The following is a 13,521-nucleotide window of genomic DNA, read 5'->3' on the forward strand; positions in this document are numbered from 1 at the left end:
CCCCCCCCCCCCCCCCCAGTGACCTACTGGTATCACACATCCCCTCCAGTGACAGTACTGGTATCACAGAGCCCCCCCCAGTTGCTGAGCTCCTCTGTCCCCCAGGCTGGGGATGACATCATCGGATGATGACTTGTACTGCACTGCAGTATCTCCGTCTCTCCCCCGGGCAGCCCCGATCCCCGGGTATGTGCAGCACCCACCTCGGTGTCCGGGACCCTCCAGCTGGCATCTTCTCGGCTCCTGTGCAGGGAAGGCATCGGGTCACCGTGTGCACACAGAGGGAGGGGGGTGAAGATGGCGATGAGGATGCTCGGGCTCTACATGTCCTGCTGCCCACCCAGCCGGCTCACCTGGGCGCCCCCTCCATCCCCTGTGCCAGGAATAGATCCAGAGGAGGGGGCGTGCGCTGCTGCCACTCTCAGTGTGCACACATCTCCCAGCCGTGCCCCAGATGGCACCAGTCACTCACACTGACAGCCAGCGATGTCCTCCTCCCACATCCCTGCCCAGAGTGCCAGCATCACTGGTCCAGCGCAGCCTTCTACTCCTCCCAGCGCTGCATCTGGAGGCACCTTGTACCTGTGCACACCATGCCAAGCAACAGGCTGCTCCATTGGTCCTGCCTTAGGTAGATCTGTCCTTGGAAAAGTCCTGGGAACCGATAAGACCACATTGTTATGGCGTTGATTTTGCAGGTGCATGCCCCATTGTGTCATCTTCATCCTTCCATCACTAATTGGAGAGTCACTGACATACAAGCAATGCAAATCAAGAGAACCAACAATAAAACACTTGTGCTGGTCTGTGGTGCACTAAGCAGCAAAGCAAGGATAGGGATGACCCGGGAGCACCAGAGTCCTGTAAATGTAAGGCACCTCATACCTGTTTATACAGTGTGCTGGGGACAAACATGCCAGGCCAATTTGGAGGCCGACCTATTACAGTAAAAGCTGTTCCACATTTCCCACCATTGGTCCTGGTTTAGGTAGGTTTGTCCCTGGAAAAGTCCTGGAAACCGATAAAAGGAAACCAATGATTTCCAGATTGTGTAGGTGCATGCTTGTAGCTGTCCTCTTAATCCCTCCATCACTAATAGGAGAGTCACTGACATGCAAGCAATGCAGATCAAGAGAACCAACAATAAAAAAACCGATGCACTAAGCAGCAAAACAAGGATGAGGATGACCCTAAACCATGGACTTACAAATGGCATGCTTATTTAAAAGGCGAAATGACTACAGACAAGCCATGCCAATTAAGAGGCCAACCTAGCTGTCCCAGATTTCTCACCATCGGTCCTGGTTTAGGTAGGTTTGTCCCGGGAAAAGTCCATGGAACCTCTAAAAGGAAGTCGATGATGTCCTGATTTTGCAAGTGCAAGCCCCATGGTTGTCATCTTTATCCTTCCAGGGTTACTGACATGCAAGCAATTCAAAGCAAGAGAACCAACAACACAAAACTTGTTCTGGGTCTGTGATACATTAAGCAGTGTAGCAGCAATAAGGATGACTCCAGAGCCTGATCCTGCTGCCAATGCAAGAGACCTTATACTTGTGTATAACTTTGATGTCCTAATTTTGCAGGTGCAAGCCTGTTGGTCAAGTGCTGTGATAATAATTGGCTTTTAGTTGGTGGACAGCTGTGTGTGATCAGCAGACTTTATATAAAGAGAATCCATCACTTTGTCCATTCAGAGCAAGTGACAGCTTCTGCCAATTGGACCCCCCCGATAGATTACAGCCCTTTCAAGTTTTGTTGTTGTGTCCCTTCTGGGGAGAACTCATATTACTCTGGGTGCAAGAGCATTATTGCCAACATTCTTAAAAAACAATGGAAGGGCACATTCTCGCAGAGGCAAAATGTTGAGGTGTGCTTTGTGTGTTGTTGTGTCATTTTGAGAACTACCTACTTCAAGGTTCAGGGCAAAGCAACCTGGTAATTTTTGATTCAGAGGAACATGTTACTATTACCTTTCTACTACGATGCAGAACTGGTTGCCTACGCACTGTCATGGGGATGTGGTAGGAGGTTCCCATGTAAAAGCTCTGACCAGGCCAACAGGGTTTCTTGTCTTGACTTGACTTGGGAGGGGTTATAAAAACAGACTAAAGTAAAAATAACTTCTAGGAGGTTTAGAAGAATTTTGGGGCATGCAAAGTGTCACAAAACCTTCCTCTTGCTCCTAGAAGTATGCTACCTACACAATCCAGTGTACACTCCAGCTCATTTGCGGAAATGCAGTTGGGTGTTGGGGACCATGTTACTTCAGTTGCCATGCTCGGGAAGTACATTATCAGTGGCTGTCTAATGGCCGATATGTAAGATGCCAGACCCGAAAGCAGACCAAGAGAAGAAGTCATCAGCGGGATTGAGTGAAGTGAGGAGTGTGGATGTTTTATCACTAAAGTAGGGCATACTAGAATAGCTTTTTTCAACCAGGGTGCCTTCTGGCTTTCTCAGGGGTGGTTTTAAATTTTCACACAGTGTCATGCCTTTTCATGGTGCAAATCAAATAATGCCAATCCAGGGAGGGTGGAATCCATTCAGAAAAGGATAGAAGTTCGCCCCCATCCAGGCCTGCTCCACATTCTGGTGCCACAGCTGTGGTTCCTGATGTGTTGATAAGACTTTGATGTGATGGGAGCTCCTAATGGGAAGAGGGAACTCGATTGTGAAAGGGGAGGGGGGATCTGATATGAAAGGTGGGTTCTGATGTGAAAGGGGGGCTCCTAATGCAAAGAAGGCTCCTGATGTAAAGGGGACTCTTGATGTAAATGGGACTCCTGATGTGAGAGGGGAGGTTTCTGATATGAAAAGAGTTCATGATAAGAAATGGGGCCTCTGATGTAAAGAGGGCTCCTGATGTAAAGAGGGCTCCTGATGTAAAGGGGGCTCCTGATGCTAGAGGGGGGACTCTAATGTGAAGATGGCTCCTGTTGTAAAGGGGTCTCTTCATGTGAGAGGAAAGGCTTATGATGTATAGAGGGCTTTTAACGTAAAGGTGGGTCTCTGAGGTGAAGGGGAGGCTTGTGATGTGAAGAGGGCTTCTGATGTAAATGGGGAAATGGGGGACCCTGATGTGAAGAGGGCCCCTGATGTAAAGGTAACTCCTGATGTGAGAGGGGAGACTTCTGATGTGAAAAGGGTTTTGATGTGAAGGGGGGCTCTGATGTGAACAAGGTTTGTGATGTGATTGCAAGACTGACGTTAAGGAAGGGCCCTGAATTGAAGGGGAGACTCTGATTTGAAAGTAGGGGGCTTTTCGTGTGAAGAAGGGCTCCTAGTGTGAGAGGGGGTTACTCTGATATGAAAGTAGGGGGCTCCTAATGTGACAGGGGGGACTCTGACGTGAAGGGGGAACCACATTTTTTTGTGTTTTTGAGTGGAGTCTCTTCTTAAAATCCATACCAGACCCCTATGTTAGATAAGGGTGCACTACGAATCTTGTATGGACCATGTGTTTGATTTTCCTAATTTTAGACTGGGGTGCCTCGAAATTTTGCATACTTTTAAAGTGTGCTGTGAGTGAAAAAAAAGTGGAAACGCCATATTGAGGATAAGTGTGCCATAGTACGCACATACGTAATAGCCCCCCACTCCAGAAGCAGTAAAATTCTACTTTAAGTGACCTGTTTTTTTGCCCCAAATAGACAATATACACGATCACTTTGAAGTGACACCAATAACATGCTATCACATCTAAAATAAAACTAATTACAAATTCCACATCTCCCTTTCAATGCGGCTTATAGAGAAGTCTGTAGGCCTTTGCATTAGCAGCCATTATGCACTTTTGACTTCACATACTGTATATTACATATTGACTGCGGAATGATGCCTTTGTAAGCTGTCTCCATCCATAAGTAAAGAGTGGGGCTCAGTCTGATCTTCTTATGCTCCGGTTTAATGGGTTGAAATTGTCTTTTTATGTGAGAACGAGATGTCACTCACATCGGTGATATATCGGAATGTGAACTTTTAATGAACCCAGGTTTAAAATATTCCTTTTTAAACCGCGATGCTTCACATGTGAGCATTTGTAAAGGCTGCCAGCCAGCGTCCCAGCAGTCAGGAGAGGCATCAAAGGGAGATGGCGAGGTTTTTATGTAACAGAGGCAGGCGGATGAAACGCGCTCCGCAAATTGCAACACTCAGCAGCCCCCTCCCGGTGTTAACAGAGCAGAAGAGCAAACTTTCCAACTTCTATTTCTGCTAGGAGAGAATATTGTCTAGAGTTCTCTACACTCTTCTATTATCTTTCTCCAAAAAAGTCTACCTATCTACCAAACATGTCCCAGGTTTGATCATTCTGCCCCGTGCATAGGCCAAGGGGACATCTGTTGTATATGGGTGAAATAAGTTTTTACCGTCGGTATGGGAAGGGGTTCTTTTGCTACTCTGGCCAAAGTGTCCCTCACCCACTGATACTCACCTTGGACATGCTCCCCTACCAATGCAATGAGACCCCATTCAAAAGATTTTCTATCACTTCCCCACACAGCTACCTCCTCATGTATCACTTTCCCCTCCTCTTTTAGATTTTAAGCCCTCAGGGGCAGGGCCCTCCTTACCATCTTGTCTTGAATTGTATTGTGATGTCTTCCTTGTATTGTAAAGCGCTGCACAAACTGTTGGCGCTATATAAATCCTGTATAATAATAATAATAATAACTTCCTGTCCCTATGATGCTAATACAATAAATGGGGGGAACAGTTGGCATAGGGACTGGAAAGCACAGAGAGTTATAACACTTTCTTATTTTACTGAGTGGGATGTTCTTCAAAGAAGCTGAAAAACATGTGCAGGTGCATAGAGAAGCCTTCTATCCCGATAGACAGCCAGCCAGCCTACCATTAACACCAAGCCACAGGTACACTTTAAATATAAGTACACATAAAAATAACATGCCTTTATATAAACATGCAGGTTCCCTGATCCTGGATGCAATACTTAGTGAGTCAATGACCTGGAATAATGTAGACTGGGCGTTAAGACTTTTTGGATTTGGATTTTGCTGCCTTTGTGTTTGCTTCGGGTCATTCATCTGTAAAAAATAAGTCAAGGCAACATTCTGAATTGAGAAAGCTGGTCGGATGTCCAGTCAAACGTCTTCAAGAAAAATACAGCAAGTCCAGTTGCCTTGACTCATTTTTTACAGATATACTATGACCTGGATGAATGAGAGCCTTCACAGACTAGACATGTGCGATTCGTTTCGTTCCGAATCGAAATTCGGATGAAATTTTGGGAATTCTGAGATTCGGATGTGAATTCCGAATTACAGACATAACGAATGCAAACGAATCCGAATTTCCGATTCCGAAATTCGTTAGCGGTAGTCTGAACGAAATTTTGTTGCAGCAAAGTGACATTTGAGAAAAAAATAAACCCTTTTTTTCCCTCTTAAATGTCACTTTGCTGCAACGAACGAACGAAACCGAAACAAAATTTCGTACAGCAACTAACTTTTTGCTGGTGCACGTGTCTATCACAGACATATTCAGATCATTCAGGAAATAATATTGACTATTTCAACTTCAGGCAGCAGATGGAGCTGTAAACTCCTATGTTTTCTAGACTTGTCTTATCTTCTTTGGAAAAAACAATGCCTGATAGTTACCGAGATCAATAGCTCAAACTAAAAATTCAAGCTGGTTCTTGTTCAGGCACTTTGTGTTTTAGGGTGATAACACTCTGTCCCTGAAGTGAAATTGATGCTAGCGGCACACGTTGCAGCTCTCTGACTGATAGTATTGGATTTGGTGCTTAAAGTGGCCGCTACAGATGGCACTGTGCAAATACTTAACACTGTAGTGATAAGTCAACATCACTCAATTAGCTAAAGTGCAAATAGGAGTTGTTTTATTGTGGAATATCATCACCCAGATCAAAATGCCAATGTTTCGGATCACTTCATCAGGGCAACACCCCAGATAGAAAGCAATTGTGCTGCAAGTTTGAAAATGACTTGCTAAACTATTGCAGACTTGCCAAGCTTCACAATTTTGTTACACAATTACAGCAAGTCTGCATTGCAAGTCCCCAGACCAGCGAGCTTGCAGAGCTCTTGCTAAGACCTGCAGGACTCTTGCTGTAGACTTGCTAAGCAAATTTGCTACAAATTCAAAAAGTGTCAACTAGAACTTGTGCTGCGAGTGTTCTGCAAGTCTACAACCTGCCAGGAATGTGTGCAGCAAGTTAACAAGAATTACAATTTAACCCTGACACAAGTTTGTGGCAAGTAGTCCTTGCTATCTCCTATTTTGATCCTACATTGTCCAATAGAGACTACAAGCAGCCATTTCAACACATTCCACAGGTATGGACCACTGCTGTTGCAATTAGTAATTTAAGAAGCTGTTCAGTGATTGAGCCTGTCAATATTCACCCCTTTAATAGTAATGATACACAAATGAAGGCTGGCCATTCTGTTGAGTTGTGGTAACATGCTGCAATGCATGGTGTATGTGTGTTGGTGTGCTGTGGTGCCATTCATTCTAAACGGCACTATGACGTGCCTTCCAAATGCACCTGTGTGCCTGGTGTGCGCTTGTGAGCTCTGGTGAATGGCTGCCCTAAAGCATCACACGTTATGTACTGCACTGATACATATGAGACGAGCCCTATGTCTAGATCTTAGCCTTTATGTCAAAGCAGTACTATTATAATCCAATACATCTCGTCAAGCTTAAGCATTAAAAAAATTGTGGAGCAACGAAGGTGACTTTGGCTGCAATTCTCTTCAAAGCTCTGTTTAGGATACATGACTACAAACAGCGGGTTATCATGAAGCATAGTGATTACCGGTAATTTTACGGCGCTTCCCAGCTGCTCCTATGGGGATATGATTGTTCAAAGTCATTATATATTGCAGGCTTTGTCCTTGCAGCTGTTTAGCAACACGCACCAAACGACATAATACATCAAGCACAGGAAAGCTCTTTCTTTTTTATTGGTTAAAGTGAAGCTGTGCTTGGTTCAATTTATGGAAAAGCAACAGGTTCTCTTGATAGACCTTCACTTAGCCTCTTACACCCCCCGAAAATGTACTGTGTAAGTTCTGGGTTGGAGTTCACATAGGGCTCTTCTAGCAGCTTCTTTCAGCATCCTTTCCCCACTTTAGTTTCTTCTTTTGGTCACTTTGATGTTAGCAGCAGCAGCTGGAGGTCATAGCCAGGAAATCAGAGATCCGGCAACAAAGCTGGTTACCCGGAGACTCAAAAATTCTCAAAATCCGGCAAGTTCTCAAGTCCGAGTTATGCTTACTGCTTGTCATTAAATACTTTGCCTGCATTTGCATACTTATAACTGTGCTTAAAGGAGAACTATGGGGTCAGTGTTTTTCCCCATAGTTCTCCTTAGGGTAACGGGAGGACACAAACTAGCGTCCTCCTGTTACCCTAAGCTCAGTATACCGCGAGCTACAGCTCGCGGTATACTGAGACGCCGCAGCCGGAGCGGATCCCGACGTAGATGACGGGATCCGCCCAGCTGCGTGACAGCTGGCTCTGCCTATCTAGAGGCAGAGCCAGCTGTACCCGCCCCCTCCCCCGTCCGTTCCGCCAGTCAGCGCTGGCAGATCGGAGTGGGGAGAGGGGAATCCAGCCCCTCCCCCTGTCACGGCAGAGAGCCGTGACTGGATCGAGAGGTGAGGGAACCTGGTATGTGTTCGCTCACCTCCCGATCTACTGAGCCGACCTGTGACAGTCTCATTGTCACAGGTCGGCTAGAACTATGAGGTGAGTGGAAATCACTCATCTCATAGTTCTCCTTTAATCTTTAACTTTATTACTTTTCTATTTCAAAGTTTTTATTCGGGTTTTGCACAAACATGGGTCAGTATACATAGCTGTGGGACCATGCATTATACATATCACTGGGCATACAAGTGATCAACATATGTAACGGATAATATTACACGTGGTCCTATAGTACATCGTAGGCGAGGAGACTATAATGAGCAACCTAACAGAGTCAGGTTGGAGCACCCGTAATCCAAGATTACTAGCGTCTACTCAGTTCAGAAATACAACATTCTATATTAGTATGCATTGAAAAACGTGATAACACAGAGTCATAAAAGAGGAAGAAAGAACAAAGGAAAAAGAGCTGAAATAAAAGAAATTAAAAAAAAGGGGGGGGGGGGTTGGGGGGAAGAGTTAGGGAAGATTTGGATAGGGTATAGGACAGAAAAAAGGGGGGTGGGGATTGGGATCTCACTACTTCGGTTACACTCCATGAGGAACATCAACAGTAGGAAAGTAGTTATATTAAACCTCCTTAAAAGCTCAATAAGACATCCTCCTATGCCACAGAGACTAGACTCGGTCATGTGAGGGTGTTGGAGGTGTATCCATGGTTCCCATAGCTGGAGAAACACAGGTTGTCTATCAACCAGTATGCTTGTCAACCGTTCATTCAACATGATATTGTCCACTCTAGATATAAATTCCATGTACGATATTTGTTGCTTCTTCCAATTACCAGCCAGAGTTAACTTGGTTGCTAGACGGATGACGTGGAAAAGTGTCCGTTAATTATGTTTATTTAAACCAGGTGCATTTGAGTGAAAAAGAGCACACTTTAGGTCCCGTACAATGTGAACTTGGAACAGTTTGGTTATTAATTTAAATATTTTTGACCAGAAGATGGTAGCGAACGAACACTTCCACCAAAAATGAAGCATGTCACCTAGTATACTGCACCCACGAAAGCAGCAGCCCGAAAGAACTTTATTACTTTTATAAAGAGGATGAATGTGATGAATGTGAATATACAAATGCAATCACTGGTAACCATTATGGAGACATCAGGGGACTATTAGATGCCTGATGTCTCTGCTTCCAGCCAGAGCAGATCCGAGATAGAGAGGGCAGGTGAGAGGTGCTTACCCCTTTCTGCCTGGCCCCACCTTCCATATATTCCAGGTTCCGCTGTCCCTCTAAGGCACCCAGATGTGGGTGTCACCTGAGAGAGCAGAGGACAATCGGTTATCATCAGTTCAGTGATCAGTCCTGCAGTGAATGAAGCTGGAAGCATCAAGCTTTTCATCACTTCACGTTTCAGCACTGTTATTTCTTGACCGTTATACTAAAAATATGGGTTTGATAAACCATTGTGCTAATTTCATGTGACAGAAATAAAATTGCAACTACCACCATTTTGTTCTCCAGGGTCTCTGCTTTCAGTAACTGGGATCTTTTCGGTAATTTAAGTAATCTTCAAATTGTGCATTTTAACATGTGTGCAAAAGACTCAGTCACAAGGGTTAAAGTGACATTAAAGGCAAAAAATTTTTCCCCTCCCCCCAATGTAAATGTTAGCACTTACCTTAAATGATGTCTCTTTTTCCAATCTTCCTCTTCTTTCCCCATGTTTTCATCTGTCCCTCCAGCGGTGTGACGTCACTCGGATCCAGCGCTGACTGCTCTTTCTCTCCGATCCAGCGGTGTCTGCACGCGTCCATAGACTTACCTTGCGTCTCTGCTCGTCTCCCGGCCGAGAATCGGAACTGCGCATGCGCCCGCCCCAAGATCCTTTGCGGCCGTACGAGCAGTTCCTGATTCTCGGCGCGGGAACGAGCGGCGCTAACGAGGTAAGTTTAAAAGGATTTTAAGCGTTTTTTTTTTTTTTTTACACTTTTTGCCTATATCTACTGCATGTTAGCAGTAGATATAGGCAAAAAAAACGGAGAGTTTAGAACCCCTTTAATGCCACATTGCATCATTCTCACCCAAGTAACCTGGATGAATGAAAGATAATTCTGCTTGGATAAATGGCCATCACTCACAGTAATTCTTGCTCTTTATTACTATGCGATAGGCCTGGTGTTCAGTTGCAGCTTGTGCTGTATGTTTTTTCACTTACTCCTCTTCCCAAAATGTATTTTCTGTCTTTTCCCATGTTTATCTTCTCCATGCCAATCAAACATTGACAAGAAAGGTGTAAATGGATTTAAAATTGGTAGAAAATATGATTAATAGTCATGTTTTCAGAACAGAACCTCTTCCGGTGTCATAGCTACAAGAAGTTTGTCTGACAGAGGGAACATCGCAATGTTCTGTGTACTGTTATATACGGTCTTATAATTGCTTCCGCCTTCTTTTATTTTCACAGGGGAAATTAATTTCACCGGTAGCAGCATGGTCTCCCGCATAGCTCTCAGAGATGGGAAACACAGACATGCCAGCAATACGGGTGGCCGAGTTGGGGTGGGAGTGCTTAAAGTGACCGTTTTCATTCGTCTAAAGGTTGACCACTGAACCAATGCCCTGTCCAAGAAATTAGGAAAATGTTCTCATTGGGAGAGGAAGGCACAGACAACAATAAAAACGAGTATAGTCCTGGGTTAACATCATCAGGGAGAGGCAACAGTGTGGGCAAGTGTGCCAAGGTAAGTTAAACCACTGGATACCATTTAAGGAGGGTTTAATATCACTGCCAATGGGCACTAATCAAGGGGGGAGGGTTATTATTAGCGCTGCTGACCCCCAAAGAAGGAAGTACTACTGCCAGTGTGACCACCAACAAAAAAGTAGGGTTTAATATTAGGAATGCAATTATCCCGCGTTTTTGGTATCAAGTACAAATACCAATATTTTATTTTTCGGTGCTCGCCGATACAGAGTACCGAGTACCAGTGTCGTGTGCCCCGATTATCAGGAAGTTGGGTGGTGGATCATGGCCCATCGCCCGGCTTCCTGATTGCCTGTCAAGCCGGTGTTCTAGCGAAAGAACAACAGATTCAGAGACTGCCTGCCTTCTTGACCAATCAGGAAGCCGGGCGGTGAGTCATGAGGTGCCGGATGGGCTTCCTGATTGGTCAATAAGCCAGGCTGCCTAGCAACACGGGAAGCCTGCTTCCTAGCCAATCAGGAAGCCGGGCGGTACGCTATGACCCACCTCCCAGCTTCCTGATGGCTGGGTAGCCGGCTTCATTTGTTCCTAGGCAGCCTGGCTTCCTGACCAATCAGGAAGCCAGGCTGACTATAAACAGGTCGGTCATTACATGCCGCCCGGCTTCCTGATTGGTTAGGAAGTCAGGCTGCTTAGCAACATATGAAGCCGGCTTTCTAGCCGATCAGTATTGGGTCATAACTAGAGGTGCACCGAAATGGAAATTTTAGAACCGAAACGAAACCGAAATTAAAAAAAATGTCAGGCCGAAACCGATACCGAAAATGTTTTTTATTTTTATTTTTTCAATTTTTTTCAAGCATCGCCCAGCGTGGAGGAACAAAACCAGGGATGCGCCGATGTATTGGCCGAAACATGGCTCTTTCGGCATTATGCCAAAAGTGCCATTTTCGGCCGATATGTTTCGGCGGCCGATATATCGGTGCATCCCTAGTCATAACCCACCGCCTGGCTTCCTGATTGGAAAGAACGCCAGCTCCATGCTCCCTAAGCACTGCTGGTCAGAGGGAGACTTATCTCTGACCAGATGTTCCGGTATTGGCATAAGTATCGGAGTATTTGGGCAAGTTTGAGTACTCGCCCAAATACTCGGTAATGGCACTGATACCGATACTAATATTGGTATCGGTGCATCCCTATTTAATATTACTGTCAATGGGTACCAATCAAGGGGGGAGGGTTATTTTTACTGCCACTGACCAGCAATGAAGGAAATACTACCGCCAGTGTGACCACCAACAAAAAGGAGGGTTTAATATTACTGCCAATGGGCATCAATCAAGGGGGGAGGGTTACTATTACTGCCACTGACCACCAATGAAGGAAGTATTACTGCCAGTGACCACCAATAAAAAGGAGGGATTAATATACTGTAACTGCTACCGACTACCAGTCAAGGGAGGAGGGTTATTATTACTGCTAATTACCCTCAATGAAGGGAGGGTTAAATTCTACTGCCATTGACAACCAATGAAGGAAATATTGTTATCAGTGACCACCAATGAGGGTTCAATTATGCTGCAACTGACCACCGATGGAGGGGGTAAAAATCCTGCCAATGACCTTCAATGAACGGAGGGTTTAATTTGCCTGCAACTGACCACCGGTGGACGGGGTAAAACTCCCACCAATGACCATCAATGAAGGGGGGTGGTTAATTATTTGTGCCACTGACCACCAATACAGCGATAGCTTAATATGACTGCCACTGACCACCATTGAAGGGGGTTTAATAATCCTGTTACTTGCCACCAATGTAAGGGAGTTTAATAATCCTGTTGCTGGCCACCAATGTAGGGGAGGTTAATAGTCCTGGCACTGACAACCAGTAAATGGATAATATAATATGACTGTCACTGACCACCAGTGAAGGGAGGGTTTAATATTATTGCCACTGACCATTAATGTCAAAGGGGAGGGGATATTGCTGCCACTGACCACCAATGAAGGGAAGGTTTATTATGACTACCTCTGACCACCAATGAATGGGGGTGTTAATTTTACCGCCACTGACCATCAATTAACAGAGGCTTTTCTATGACAACCACTGACCATCAATGGGGGGGGGGGGGGTTATTCTTTCCCCGACCATGAAAGAGGGAAGATTTAATCTTACTGCCATTGGCCAACAACGAAAGTTGGGGATTAACACTACTGCCACTGATCACCAGTGAATTGAAGGTTTAATATTACTAACAATAACCACCAATGAAGGTGGTGTTTTCTTGCTCCTTCTTGATCACCAATAAAAAGAGGGTGTAATTACTGCCTTTGACCATCAATGGTGGGGTTGGGTGGTTAACATTTGTTGCTACTGACCACTAAGGGGGGGTTGGCTCCTGCTGACACAATGCTGGGGGTTATTATTGCTGCCACTGACACCAACTAAGGGGCTTATTTTCCTCCTGTATCCTCTTACCTTTTCCTCCTGGCTCTATTTTATCTAAACAGAATAGCAAAAGGGGGAAATATGTCAGAGTGGCACCATTGTGCTGTGCAATAACATTTGATTTTGGGGTGATAATATAAAGATAGATTTCAGACAGTTATACTAGCAGTTTTAAAAATGCACGGAAAAGGTGGTCGTTCTGATTCAAGTCATTTGAGCCAAAGGACCTTTTTTTAATTTGGGGCCGGTCTGAGTTCTGCTGAAGTGTTAACAGACATCTTTCTGTCAATGGCAGAATGTTCTCAATATACAAAGAACATCTCTTGATCTCTGCTGGCACGTACACTTTATCCTTGTTACAGATTATGTAATGCCTCAGCTTCTGTCTGCTCAGTGCTTCTGACATGTCCTAGTCACATGCCCAGGCTCACATAGAATTTACCGGGAGGATTCTGTCAGGAATTGTGATGCGGTTGTCATGACAACGGAATATGGCCCTGAATCCACTAGAACAAAAAGAAAGTAATTGGGATGGATGCAATGTGTTGTTACAAGGGCAGGGATATCATCCTTCCAGCAAATTCTGAGAAACATTACATAACAGCATCATTTAAAATCACTTCTTCCCTTCCACTATAGATGAAAATGGAAAACATGCACTTCCAGTGAGCTTTGTGCATTGCGGAGCTCTGACTGGGGCTGATCAAAAAGC

General features: G+C 44.9%; 1 protein-coding gene across 1 annotated transcript in view; it reads right to left on the reverse strand.

Annotated features, from left to right (window-relative positions):
• LZTS3 (leucine zipper tumor suppressor family member 3) overlaps window positions 1-243 on the reverse strand; it is a 75,079-nt gene extending 74,836 nt beyond the window's left edge. The window contains exon 1 of the mRNA XM_018570700.1: window positions 204-243. The gene's annotated coding sequence lies outside the window, so the exon portion shown is untranslated. The remainder of the gene's footprint in view (window positions 1-203) is intronic.
• Between the last annotated feature and the right edge of the window lie 13,278 nt (window positions 244-13,521).

The sequence above is a fragment of the Nanorana parkeri genome, unplaced genomic scaffold (assembly GCF_000935625.1).
Source record: "Nanorana parkeri isolate BGI_ZX_2015 unplaced genomic scaffold, ASM93562v1 scaffold1583, whole genome shotgun sequence".
NCBI classification, from domain to species: domain Eukaryota; kingdom Metazoa; phylum Chordata; class Amphibia; order Anura; family Dicroglossidae; genus Nanorana; species Nanorana parkeri.